Below are 13,365 nucleotides of genomic sequence, written 5' to 3'. Positions count from 1 at the left end.
ACGTAATGCTTATTCCCAGGCCCCACCTAGACTGACATGTGGGCCCCTTGGTCCAAAAAGTTGCTTTTCATGAGCACCTAGGGGGAGGCTTTATTCTCTGGAGTCAAGATTCTCCGGATGGGGTGTATATTCTCTAAGATGTTAGGATGATGTTGGAGACTCAGATGCTGCCCAATCACACAGGTAAGGTGCAGAGAAAACAGGGAGGGCAGGCTAAAAAGCAATGCTTTGGAGACAGAGGCCACCCAAGAAGGTGACTGCTGCAGGCTGCCACAGAATGACTTGCAGGAAGACATTTGATCAATATCTGTTGATGAGTTCAAAAACATTGTTGAATTAAAAGGTATTTAAAGGAGTAAAATGGACACCCAAAGAAATATGTAGCTTAGAAAATGCAAAATTTTGATTTACTGTTTGTGAATTTAAGTCTAATAAAGATGCTGAGCTTAAGCAATTTTGTTTCCTTAAAGACCAAGAGAATTACGGGTTGTTCGTGTTAGGTGTTTTGGTCCAGTTGCTTGTGAATGTGCCCAAGGGAAGGAACATAGTTTATTTATTTAATGGCAACAAAGGATGGTGGTGGGAGGGGGCAAAGATTTGAATATTTAAATTACATCTGCACATGCCTAGGTTTGTCCAGATTGGCTTTGCAAAGTGGGTAGGTAACTTTCAAAGCTCTGGTGAACCTCACTTTACCCAAACCTATGACTTTATTTTAGGCAGATTTCATGTAGCCCAGCTACCTTACTGTGTAGCTGAAGATCTTTCAGCTTCCTAAATGCTGGAAGTTTAAGATGTGTGCCCTCGGACCCTGCTTATACAATGCTAGATACTGAACTCAGAGCTTCGAGCATGCTGGGCCATTTGATCCACACCCCCAGCCCCATTTTTTGTTTTGTTTTTGAGAAAGGGTCCCACTTTGCAGTCCAAGGACTTGAACTTGCTGTGTGGTCTAGGCAGACCACAAACTGGAGATTCCCCTGCTTCAGTTTTTCTGGAGTTGCGATCACAGGTGTCTGCTATACTCCCAGTAAATTTACGACATCTAATGGTTCTTCAGGACATAGAAGTGTCAATTATGGATAGTTTGTATCTGTTTGTCTACACTGCGATGAGATTATGCGAAGGGTCTGCTGTCTTGAAAAACAATGCATATGAAATAAATCTGGGGTTTGAGTGTGAATTCTTTAAAGGTTGTGTGTGTCTGCTAAACTCTAGTTAACATCCTACTCAGCTTGCATGAGTAAATTCCTTGGGAAGGAGGCTTGACACCTTATTAGTCTCTGGGGTGTGTGCCTGTGCTTCTGTGTGTGTGTGTGTGTGTGTGTGTGTGTGTGTGTGTGTGTGTAGCTGAACTTGTGAAGATCAGAGGACAATTCTTAAGGATTATTTCTCTCTTTTCATGGCGGTACCTAGGACACTCAGTTAAGCACCTTTGCCTTGCTGAACCATCTCAACAGGTGTTTGTTTTTGAGACGAAAGTCTCTGTAACCCAGGCTGGTACAGAGCTCACTGGATAGTTCATGCTGGCCTGTAACTCCCAGATAAATATCTGGTTTCAGTGCCTGAGTTCCGAGATTACCCAGTTTGGAAAGCTCTGTAAAAAGGGGTTAGTATCGCTGTGTGTGGCCACATGACTCTGTGCACATGAAGGACAGAGGCCAACTTTGGCTGTCATTTCCCAATCTCTCTTCACCTTGTATTTTGAGATAGGGTTTCTCACTGACCTGGGCTCTTTACAAGAGTCTTAGTGTTAGGGACTGAACTCAGGTCCTTACACTTACATGACAGATACTTCACTGCCTGACCTGCCTCCCAGGCCTAAGGTGAACTTCCTCATCTTTCTCAGGGTTTGCAGAACTCTGAGGCTCTGTGACGTGCAGGCAGGTACTCACTGCCCTGCCTGTCTCAGAGGCGGGCTACGGTCCTGCCTAGAAGGCTGACTGCCAAAACCAGAGGTGCAAGTAGGAGGCTGCGTTTTCTTTCTTCTTGAGGTCACTGGATTTCAGGGAACCCCGCCCCCTCCTTTTTTTTTTTTTTGAAACTAAAGCAATAGCAAGGGAGAGAAAACCAAAGGTGATTGATGGGCTCTGACTGGAGACAGAGTTTCCAGGAAATACCAGTTGGCTCTTCATTAGGGGAAGTCCCCTTACAGTGACCATGAGTGTGTGACATGAGCATGGGTTCTGGCAGCAGGAAAGATGTATTCTGGTGGCACACCCCAGAGTTTGGTCATAAAGAAAGAATGATCTTCAGGAAAAATCACCCCCTCAGCAAAGGGTTTCTATAGAGGCTGGGGCGAGTGAGAGCCAATTCTGACGCTCTTGAAAGTGGCGAGGGAGCTCGGCAGACTTAGTCATCGTTGACATGTCTCTTTTCTGCCTCCCACATTTACTTGTATAACTGTCTTCTGGGGAGGGGTGAAGTCACTAAGAGAAACAACAGCAGTTTGAAAAAGAGAAGGGATGGGCTGGGAGATGGCTTGGTGGGCAAGAACGGTTGCTATGCAGGCGTGGGGACCTGAGTTCAAATCCCAAGCATCCACACTTAAAAAAAAAAAAAGGTCAGGTGGTGGTGGCGCACACCTTGAATCCCAGCACTTGGGAGGGCAGAGGCAGGTGGATCTCTGTGAGTTTGAGACCAGCCTGGTCTACAAGAGCTAGTTCTAGGACAGCCTCTAAAGCCACAGAGAAACGTGTCTCGAAAAAGCAAAAAAAAAAAAAAAAAAAAAAAAAAAGCTAGCCAGGCAGGGATGGTGTACACCTTTAATACCAACACTCTGGAGGCAGAGGCAGTTAGATCTCTGTGAGTTTGAGGCCAGCCTGGTCTACAAAGGGAGTTGCAGGGCAGCCAGGGCTACAGAGATAAATTCTGTCTGAAAAAACAAACAAGCAAACAAAAAGAGCCCAGTGTGGCTGTGCAGGCTATGGTCCTAGCACTAGTACTATACACTGTAGCGGGTAGAGACCTGAGAGTCACTGGGGTTTGCTTCCAGCCCAGCTCAAAGATCAGTGAGAGACTTTCTCAAGAGACTAAGGCATCATTAGAGGAGGACACGCAATGTCACCCATGTGAGTGCATGGGTGCACGTCCTGTGTGTGAGGGAACGCTCACCCGTGTGCGTGCACACACACAAGCACATGCACACAGGCATGCCTGCATACCCAGAAAAATCAGAAGGGAGGAATAAGACAGGGTTGGGAGGAGCTCTGGGTTGACCAGAGGGCATGACCACTGGGACACATTCCGGAGTCTGACAGAACTGGGTGGTCCCTTCAGCACTGAGATTCTGGGGAATCCAGAAAGGGATTAGTGAGGCCCTCAGAGATAACAGAGGGTCGGAGCATGCCGTATGTAGTGTTTGCCTGGCACTCAGGAATGCTAGGATACTAATTAATCACTACAAATATCCACAGTCTCCAGGAAGCCCCAGATAGATGGAGAAAGATGCTTAGAAGTCAAGGGCTACCATCAGTACTCACTAGAGGCCATGGGGTGATGGCAGGTCATAGTCTCTCTTCAGTCTCTTGCAGCATCCAGAGGCCATTCATTGGGTACCTTGAGGGCAGTAGCTGGTGTTAACCAGGGACTTAAGGCCTCCCTGTGTGGACTAAAAAAGGAGATAGTGCTGGGGACAGTTTGAAATGTTTAGAAGACAACTCATGTATAGGGCTTTCTTTTGGAGTTATCTTGGAGATTATGAACTGACTTGAGAACCTAGATGGCATTTCAGGTTCCTTGCATATGGGCTGGGGGTGTAGCTCAGTGATAGAATGCTTGCCTGGCTTGCAAGGGATGCCTGTGTTAGGTCCTCAGTGTTGCTAAGAAGAATTAGTTGCATAGGCCCAAATAGGTTGTGGTTGTTTTCAATTGCATGTATGCATGCATGCTTGAATGCATGTATGTGTGTGTATATATGCATGCAGGTGTATGCATGTATGTGTATATGCATGTACATGCATGTATATATGTATATATAGTTGCCTGCCTGCATGTGTATGTATATGTATGCACTCATGTGTGTATGTATGCATGTATGTATGGGTGTTGGTAGTTGTACTGGGTTGGTGTTTTGTCAACTTGACACAAATCTGGACATATCTGGGAGGAGGGACCATCATCTGAGGAGTTGTTCTATAAGCCAAACTCCTGGAAAGAAACTGTGTCTGCAGAGACTAATTGGCTAATTAGAGCTACAGTTCTGTGGAGAAGTTGGAATGTTGCAGGTCCAAAGGCTAGTGACTTTATCTCTGACTAGTTCTAGCACTCTGGAATGCCATTCCTTATGTCTCCCTTGACCCCACACTAACCATCCTGTGACTAATAGAGAAAAACCTTTTGGAATCTAGTAACTTAGCAGACTAGTAGCTTCTGCCAATCCAAAAGCTTAGATGTCATCAGACAGCATCTTGAGCCTATAGGCAAGCTTCCCCATCTCTCTGTATTCAACTCTCTGATGATGTACCCACCAATGTGTTTTAAACTCGCATTGATTTATGACTTCCTCTGTTCTGTAAAAGCTTCATGAAACAGCTTCTATAAGGAATTTGGAATTTGAGGTAGCCTAGATCTGGCCTGGAGATTGGGGTGGAGAGCAGAGTTAGGTGGGTCTCTGAGTTTGAGGCTAGCTTGATCTACAGAACAAGTTCCAGGACAGCCAAGGCTACACAGAGAAACCAAAACCAAACTGAACACACACACACACACACACACACACACACACACACACACACACACACACACACACACACACACATTGATGTGGGAAGGTGCACCCTACTGCCTCAGTTCCTGCTTCCTGGTTCCTGCCTTGAGTTTCTGCCTTGACTTCTCGTCATGATGGTTGGTGATCAGGTCAAGCAAGCCAAATAAACCCCAGCAACAGAAAACAAACCAGAGCAGTGGTGGTGACGGGAGGGTGTGCCATGGTGCCGGGTGGAGGCCGGAGGACAAGAGCAGGAGACGGTCGTCACCTTCCAATGTGTCGGGCCTGGGGACAGAACTGAAGCTGCTAGGCTTTCACAGAGGTGCCTTTGCCAGCCCAGCCACCTCACCAGCCCCCAAAGGGGTTTTTAAGTCACAGGCAAGGTCATGTCTAAGGTTAAGCCCAGACCCATGTCCTAGTGTCTGCCTGTAGCAGTTTCCTCCAAACTGAACATTCCTGGCTGGAGGAGGGTGGGGCTCAGGACACCAGGAAGTAAACAGACCTCAAGGGTCCTGGAAAGGAAGTTTCCAAGCACACAAGGCTGATCCCCAGGGGTTTGGGGACAGTAAACAATTGCTGGGGGAAGGGGACGCTGACTGGCAGAGCTGCCTCCAAGTGCCCTCCAGGGTTGCAGCTTTCCTGATTCCTCACCTGTGTAGGGTGGTGGCCTTTCCAGTCAAGCAGGCCTTTAGTTATCCGCGCTCCTGTAAATTACATCCTACCCAGTGCTCATGCAACTTCAGTAAACTCATTGGTTCCTCGAGTAGCATGGACTTGGGATGGCTACTGCAGGTTGACATCTGGTCCTGTCTGGGTGAATAGAGGTTTGTTCACACAACACTTAGCATTTTCAATTCCTTTTTAAATAGACTATCTTATTTTACATATCAATCCCAGTTCTCTCTCCCTCCTATGTCCCCCACCGTCCCCCCCATCCCCCTCCCACCGCCATTCTATCCCCCATCCACTCCCCAGGGAGGGTCAGGCCTTCCATGAGGGATCATCAACATCTGTCAAGTCATTTGGGGCAGGGCCTAGGCCTTCCCCTGTGTCTCTAGCTAAGAGAGTATTCCTCCATGGAAAATGGACTCCTGGAGTCTGTTCGTGCACTAGGGATACATCCTGGTTCCACTGCCAGAGGCCCCATAGACTGCCCTGAGCTCCTAACTGACACCCATATTCAGGGGGCCTGTTTTGGTCCTATGTTGGTTCCCCAGCTGTCAGACTGGGGTCCATGAGTTCCCACTTGCTCAGGTCAGCTATTTCTGTGGGTTTTCCCAGCGTGGTCATGACCCCTTTGTTGGTCACTCCTCCCTCTCTGCAACTGGATTCCAGGAGTTTGGTTCCGTGCTTGGCTGTGGATCTCTGTTTCTGCTTCTATCAGTTACTGGATGAAGACTCTAGAAATGCATATGTTTATAGAAAAAGGCACCTTAAAGCCCAGCTCTTCTGGCAGTGTTGTGTCCTTCTGGACTCCTTCCAAAGATGGTGTTAATATGGGCATAAGATTGGCACCAGCTACTCTGGGAAAGCGGTGCACTGAGGCTTGCCACTAGTCAACACATATTTGTGAGTCGTGCTGGCCCTTGGGTGTGGCCCGGGATCCTTTCCAGTTCTAGGCTAACAGGAGACTGATGTAGGGTAGGAGTTGAAGTGTTGAAGTGTGAGATTCACTGGATCCCACAGAGTAAAGGAGAAAGGTTACAGCTCTCCGGCTACACTTTCCTCTTAACCATCTCCAGGGTCGGTAATGCAGCTGCGGATGCCTTCCCCACCAACCAGACTTCCGGGTTACCTTAGTACCCCTCCCCCTTAGTCCCAGCATAGTGCCTAGCTTAGCACGAAGTGGATGCAGGGGAAATATTTGCTGAGTGAAAACGCGATGGTCTGCGACGTCCTGACAAGGCTGTGGATACAATGGGTGTTTTCTCCAAGTCCCCTCCACAGCATCCGGTGGCTCACTTTCAGGTCTGAAGGTCACTGCCGGAAGAGAGAGATGCCGCTAAAGCGACACTTCTGAAGTCTAGACTCCAATGTCACATGACTTGACACCAAAGCTAGCAGGAATGCAGAATCCAAGCTTCTCCAGTGTCTGTCCCTTGTCTCTGAGGAAGTGACAGTAGCATCAGAGAGGGGTTGGGGCAGTATGACATGCTGGCCTTTGGGTACCACTGTGGCCCACAGCTTATTTAAGCAGCCCTCTGCTCAGCAGACAGAAGGACTAATAATAATAGATAGAAGGTCACTGCAGGGGCACTTGGGAATTTAGGACACTATGTGGACCAAAGCAGAAATAGGTGAAGTTAGGTGACAGGCAGAATCTGGTGCCTGGGACAAGCGACTCACTGAAGAGATTAACAGAGGAGGAGGGTGACTCAGCAGACACCAGGAATCGCTGGAGCCTTGAGTCTGAGGGCAGAGCCCTTCAGGTTCAGTGGGGGAAGCAACTCTTCCAGGACAGCAGGCCCGCTCCTGTGCAGATGATCCCTAAGCAAATGGAAGGAAGGTTAGGGGCTGTGCTTGCAGGTCGCACTGGGATGAGCCTGGAGGAATGTTGTCTATGGTGTGGTCCTCCGGGAGTTCAGGGTTTCTCTATGTAGCACAGGCCGGTCTTGAACGCACAATATTGAGCTTAGGTTGGCCTTGAACTTTGGATGTACTTCTTGCCTCAGCCTCCCCTCTCCTGGGATTACGACCGTGTGTCATCAACCCTGGCTCTCCGGGAATTCTTGAAAGGACCAGGTACAAAAACTATATGACATGTTTAGTGCCACTGGAGACGCATGCAATGCTCAAAGTGCTCTCCATGGGGGTTGGCGAGACGGTGCAGGCGGTAAAGGGCTTGCCACGTGAGTGGGAAGACCCAGATTCAATACCCTTAGAGCTCATAATAAAAAAAGGCCAAGCAGGGAAGCTCATACCTCAATCCTAGTGCGGTGGAGGCGGAGTCAGGGGGATGCCTGAACCCCCACTGGCCAGCCAGTCCAGTTGAGCTGGTGACTCCAGGTTAAGTGAGAGGCCCTGTCAAGTAGGGTGGAGAGTGACTGGCTTTTCACCCATCTCATGATGAAGACACACAGCAGGTAGCGGCCACACACATGCTATTCACCTAGTCTTTTTTTTTTTTTTTTGGTTTTTCGAGACAGGGTTTTTCTGTGGCTTTGGAGGCTGTCCTGGAACTAGCTCTTGTAGACCAGGCTGGCCTCGAACTCACAGAGATCCGCCTACCTCTGCCTCCCGAGTGCTGGGATTAAAGGCGTGCGCCACCAACGCCCAGCTCACCTAGTCTTGAAGACAGTTTTAACACAAGAACTGGCAATTCTGCTCTTTTTTTATAGATAAAGTTTTATTGAAACACAGCTATGATCATCCATTTGCCTACTTGCCCCAGAGACACCATGGCTGGTCTTGTATAATAATGACAGGACTCTTTTGTTCACTGGCTAACTTTATCCTCACCCATCAGTTTGGGGGGGGAGAGGAGGGGGCAGACACGCCTGGACTTCACTAAGTAAAATGGCATACTGAAGAAGTCTAGACTCCAATGCTGCCTGTGCCACCTTGGGCAAGTTACTTACCTACCATGGATTTTTCATTTCACAGGCAAAAAAAAAAAAAAAAAGAGGAGCCATGCACAGAGGAAGATGTGTGGGATCGTGCCTGGAGTGTGTCTAGCACAGCGCCTCGTGTCAGGAGGACACTATAGAAAGTAGTTATTTTGTTAATTATCAGATCCCAACTGCCAGGAGGGGGTCACTGCCACATACAGGCTCTTGAAAAAAAAAAGCCCAGTAGTAGACCATGACAAAGCTTAAAAAAAAACGTGTGACCATCGAAGTGAACCCTTCATTTGATCATACTCCCCGAATCAATGACTCCAATCTCTTTTGGTTAAAGTAGTAGGTCAGAGGGCTGGAGAGATGGCTCAGTGGTTTAAGATCACTTGCTATTCACACAGAGGATCAGAGTTCAGTTCCCAGGACCGATATCCATGATTCCCAACTCCAGTTCCAGGGGATATGATGCCCTCTTCTGGTCTCCATGGGCTCCTGCTCATGGAGGCACACATTTATACCTAAGTGATAAAAAAAATATTTTAAGAAGCCATAGATCAGGGGTTGAAGAGATGGCTCAGCAGTTGAGAACACTGGCTGCTCTTTCAGAGGACCCAAATTCAATTCTCAGCACCCACATGGTTGCTCACAACCATCTGTAACTCCTGTACCAGGGAATCTGATGCCCTCTTCTGGCTTCCACAGGCATTGCATGCACATGGTGCACATACATATGAGCAGGCAACACTCATACACATAAAATGAAACTTAAAAGCAGTGGACTATAATGTGAAATGGGCAAAGGTCAAAGCCAGGAGGGTTTGCACAACAGCATCCCTGGCCCATAGCAGGATCTGTTTCCCTGAAAAAGTGACTTAGCAGTCAAAGGAAACTCGCTTCTCTGATGATAAGACCCAGTTGCATAGAGTATATGATTTCTGCTCCCAAATCTTAAGGTCTTAGGGTGGGAAACTGTTTATGTTAAAAGTGAGATCTAATGTGTCCATCACAGGATGGAGGTGTGGCTGTGGATTCCTGGGAACAGATGGGCAAAGAAAAATGTTTTAAAAAAATCCTGTCACATAAGGTCATGAGTTGGCCCAAAATAACTGGAGACACCGAGAGGATGGGTGCAGGCAGCGTATCTTGATGGAACCAGGCCAGCTTGATAAGCTGAAATAGTCCATCCTCGCCTCCTGCTCGGGAGAAAGAGGGTCACAATTAGCATTTGCAGGTTTTCGGTTTCCTTCCATCCTGACCGTATTGCTTTCCCCTCTAAGTCCCCTCTCTACCAAGTCAGAAGCCGCAGTTCTTACTAGGGGAATGGGATGACAATCCGGAAGCTAATTTTTTTTCCCACCCAGACATCTCATGACTCTGGCTTCTGCAGCAGCAGGCACTGGTGGTGCTGCCAAGTTGTGAGAGAAGGCACCTTCTCTGCCGAGTCACGATTCTGGGCTTCTACATGCGCTGCCATCAGCAAGGCAGAAGATGTGTGCTGGAGCTTCTTGGGGGAGCAGGGGAAGAGGCAGGAGGACCTGAAGGTGACTTGCTCTAGGCAGGCGTAGCCCACCCACTCACAAGGTCACCTTGCTGGTGTGCTTCAGGGCCACCCGTGTGTAGATGGGGAAGAAAAGTCACTTCTGGGCTGTCTGAACCTCTGCTTCCATGTGACTTTCTATTCTGTTCCCTAGCTCTTACCTCCAGTCCTTTAAATAACTACCGTCCTGAGTTTCTCCTGTGTGCAGCTAAGGAATGTGTGTGTGTGTGTGTGTGTGTGTGTGTGTGTGTGTGTGTGTGTGTGTGTGTACACCTACATCAGTGTGTGCGCATGTGTCTGGAGGTCATCATTCAACCTCAGGTAGGAGTCCTCAAGTATTCTTCCCTCTTCTGTCTTGAGACAAGGTCTCTCACTGGGTCCTGGAATCCACTGATTAGGCTCTCCTGGCTGGCTAGGGAGCATGAGGGATCTGCCTGTGTCCGCTCAACCTCCACAGTGCTAGGATTAGAAGTACACATCCTGCTGGTTTTGGGTTCTGGGGATGGACCTCAGATTCCCACACTAGCACAGAGAGCATTTTACTAACTGAACTATTGACCCAACAGAACCCAGGCATCTGGCCCCAGCAGAAGGCAAAGGCAGGCTTTAGGGTCAGCTGCTCTTAGGAGGAAAGGAACTAGGACAGAGTGTCCAGAAAGCAAGGTGGCTTTCTCCTGCTGTCAGCTGGGAACATTCTCAGCTTCAAATACCAGCAACATAGTGTGGGAGGATGGGGGACATTTTCAAGCCCCTCCTGCACTGACTCTGACTTTGTCTACTGGAAGACTAACGAACAGGAGGTAGGGAGAGACTTTAGAGTCATGCACTGGGAATTTCTCTCAACAGCTGGGCTTTGGAACCTGTGGCCACCACCACAGAGTCTTGTCAGACGGAGACTGGGAGGATGGTTGACCACTCTGAGCTGCAACAAGCCCAGCCATGGCCTCCCTAGACTGAGTTTCACAATCTCCCTCTCCATTGAGGATGGCGCGTTTCTCTGCACTGGTGGATGGTTCTGTGAGGTATGGGGCATTTGGCAGCCGCAGCCTCCACCCACAGTCTGATTAGTGGCATCATCTGTGGTTAAGAATCGCTACCCCAACCCACTGATCTGCCAGGAACCAGACATGTAAACAAGGCCACCTGTAATCATCCAGGGTAGACGGCAGAGCCTTGGCCTACCTTGACCTGTGCAATCATGAGACATAATATTTGTCATTTTAAGTGACCAAGTTTCGGGTTGTTTGTTCCGGAGCAGACACACACCTGACTACATTGGCTTCAGTGTGTGGGGACAAGCAAAGTCCAGAGAGAGGCAGTCCAGGCATGGCTTAGAGCTCTCGGATGCCACTAGGCCCCAACAGACCCTCTTCTTTTCTGCTCTATTGTCATTGAAAGGTGACTTTTCCCTTCTGTTTCAGAAGCAAAACGCTCCCAGGACTCTGACGTCTGTGTCAATGTGCAGCTCTGTATTGTATATTCTAGCTGTAAGGGAGGAGGGAAAACCAAGACACTTAGCTTTTAGCTGCATTGCAGAGGAAGGAGATGACCACACAGTGACTAAGCAGAGATAGGCTCTGCTCCCCAGTGGCTTCTCTCTGCACTGTCCCCATGCTATCTCTCTGGGCTTCTGGGGCTTCTTGCCTCTCTCTCTCTCTCTCTCTCTCTCTCTATATATATATATATATATATATATATAAACATCTTCTGGCCTTCCCTTCCGGAAGATCGGCTCCTTCTTTCTCTGGCTGCCCCAGCCTTGGGATTGAATCACCATTCACCTCCAACTCACTGATCTTAGTGGCACCTCAGTGTCCGCTTCCAAATGCCAAGGATGGAGTTGCTGAGGACCCAACTTGAACTGGGAGGGAGTCAGATTGGTTATAACCAGTCTGCTATGGTTGAACTGGAAGATCGAGTCAGATTGGTTATAATCAGTCTGCTACCTGTTGATGATGCAATAAATCTGATATGGGTTGCTGCCCTGGGGAAGGCAGGTGTCAGGAAGTGAGGTCAGTTGTAAAGGTGAAAAGAAATAGTACCACGTCTCTTACTCCCTACTTTTTTCCCTCCCTCCCTCCCTCCCTCCCTCCCTCCCTCCCTCCCTCCCTCCCTCCCTCCCTCCCTCCCTCCCTCCCTCCCTCTTTTCCTTCCTCCTTCCCTCTCTCCTTTCTTTTCTCTCTCTCTCTCTCTCTCTCTCTCTCTCTCTCTCTTTCTCTTTGTGGTGCTGGGGAAGGAGCCTAGAGTCTGTCCATGCTTGTCCATTTCTCTACTACAGAGCCACATCCCAGTGACCACACAACTCCTCCTCCTTCCTTCCTTCCTTCCTTCCTTCCTGAGGCAAGGTCTTCCTATATAGCTTAGGCTGGCCTTGTACTAACTATGTAACCTAGGCTTGACTTTGCTCTTGCAATCCTCCTACACCCACCTCCTGAGTGCTGGGAACACACACGTGCCACCATCCTGGCTAATATGACCCTTGAATAATCTGAACTCCGATACATTCCTACATTCAACACATGCAAATCCTATGCACCCATACAACAGATAAACTGTATGTGTTTATGTGTTTTGGTTCTCAAACATGCACCAGCGGCTCTGACTGCAGCTTAACTTAGTGATCTGTATTGGTTTTTGGATGAAAACCTGCTGTTTGGGAGTCTGAGGACAAGGGCCAGTACAATTATTTAGTTATGGTGTGTGTGCGTGTGTACTTGCGAGCTTGTGTGTGCATGTGTGTGTATCTGATGCATGCACATGTGTGTGGATGTGAGCACTCATGTCATGTATGCACTCATGAGAAGCCAGACAAGGCTGTTGGTATCTCACTCTGTCACTTTTCACCTTATTTCACTAAGACAGGGTCTGAGCTCGTGGCCAGCAAGCCCCAGCCATCCTCCTGTCTCTGTCCACTCACATCATTGTGGTTGCAGGAAAGTGTACAGACAGAACTGGATTTTTACACGGGTTCTGGGGATTTGAACTCAGGTCCTCATGCTTGAGCACTGAGCCATCTCCTCAGCCTCCCCCTTTTGAGACAAAAAGTTTGACTGTCCTCAAACTTGCTAAGTACTTGGGGATGACCTTGAATTCCTGCCCCTACTTCCCCTCCTAACTCTGGAGTTCTGGGATCACAGGCATGGGTCATTAAAAAGCTGCCAGTGCTCTTTACCAATGGGCATCTCTCCAGGCCTTCAGGAGCATTTTTAAGGTCAAGTAAAGATCATCTTTCTGTTTTTGGATGTACCTGTCATGGAATACCACATAAAGAGTTTCTCCTATATTCCCCAAGTGTTAACAAGTAGAATACATTTGGTTTTAGAATTACATGATGTTAGCTTTAATTGTCAATTTGACACAACCTGGAGTCACCTGGGAAGAGAGGCTCAAGGAGGGTTGGTCTACTTTGATTTGGTCTGTGGGCACAGTTTTATGGGGCATTGCCTTAACTAAGTCGGTTGATAGAGAGAACCCAGCCCACCGTGGGCAGCATCATTTCCTAGGCAGGGGTTCTTGAACTGCATGCAAGTGGAGAAACGGAGCTGCGTGCAAGCAAGCATGCGTGC

The sequence above is a fragment of the Mesocricetus auratus genome, unplaced genomic scaffold (assembly GCF_017639785.1).
Source record: "Mesocricetus auratus isolate SY011 unplaced genomic scaffold, BCM_Maur_2.0 Super-Scaffold_100014, whole genome shotgun sequence".
Taxonomy (NCBI): Eukaryota; Metazoa; Chordata; class Mammalia; order Rodentia; family Cricetidae; genus Mesocricetus; species Mesocricetus auratus.
Note: the sequence above shows the minus strand (reverse complement) of the source record.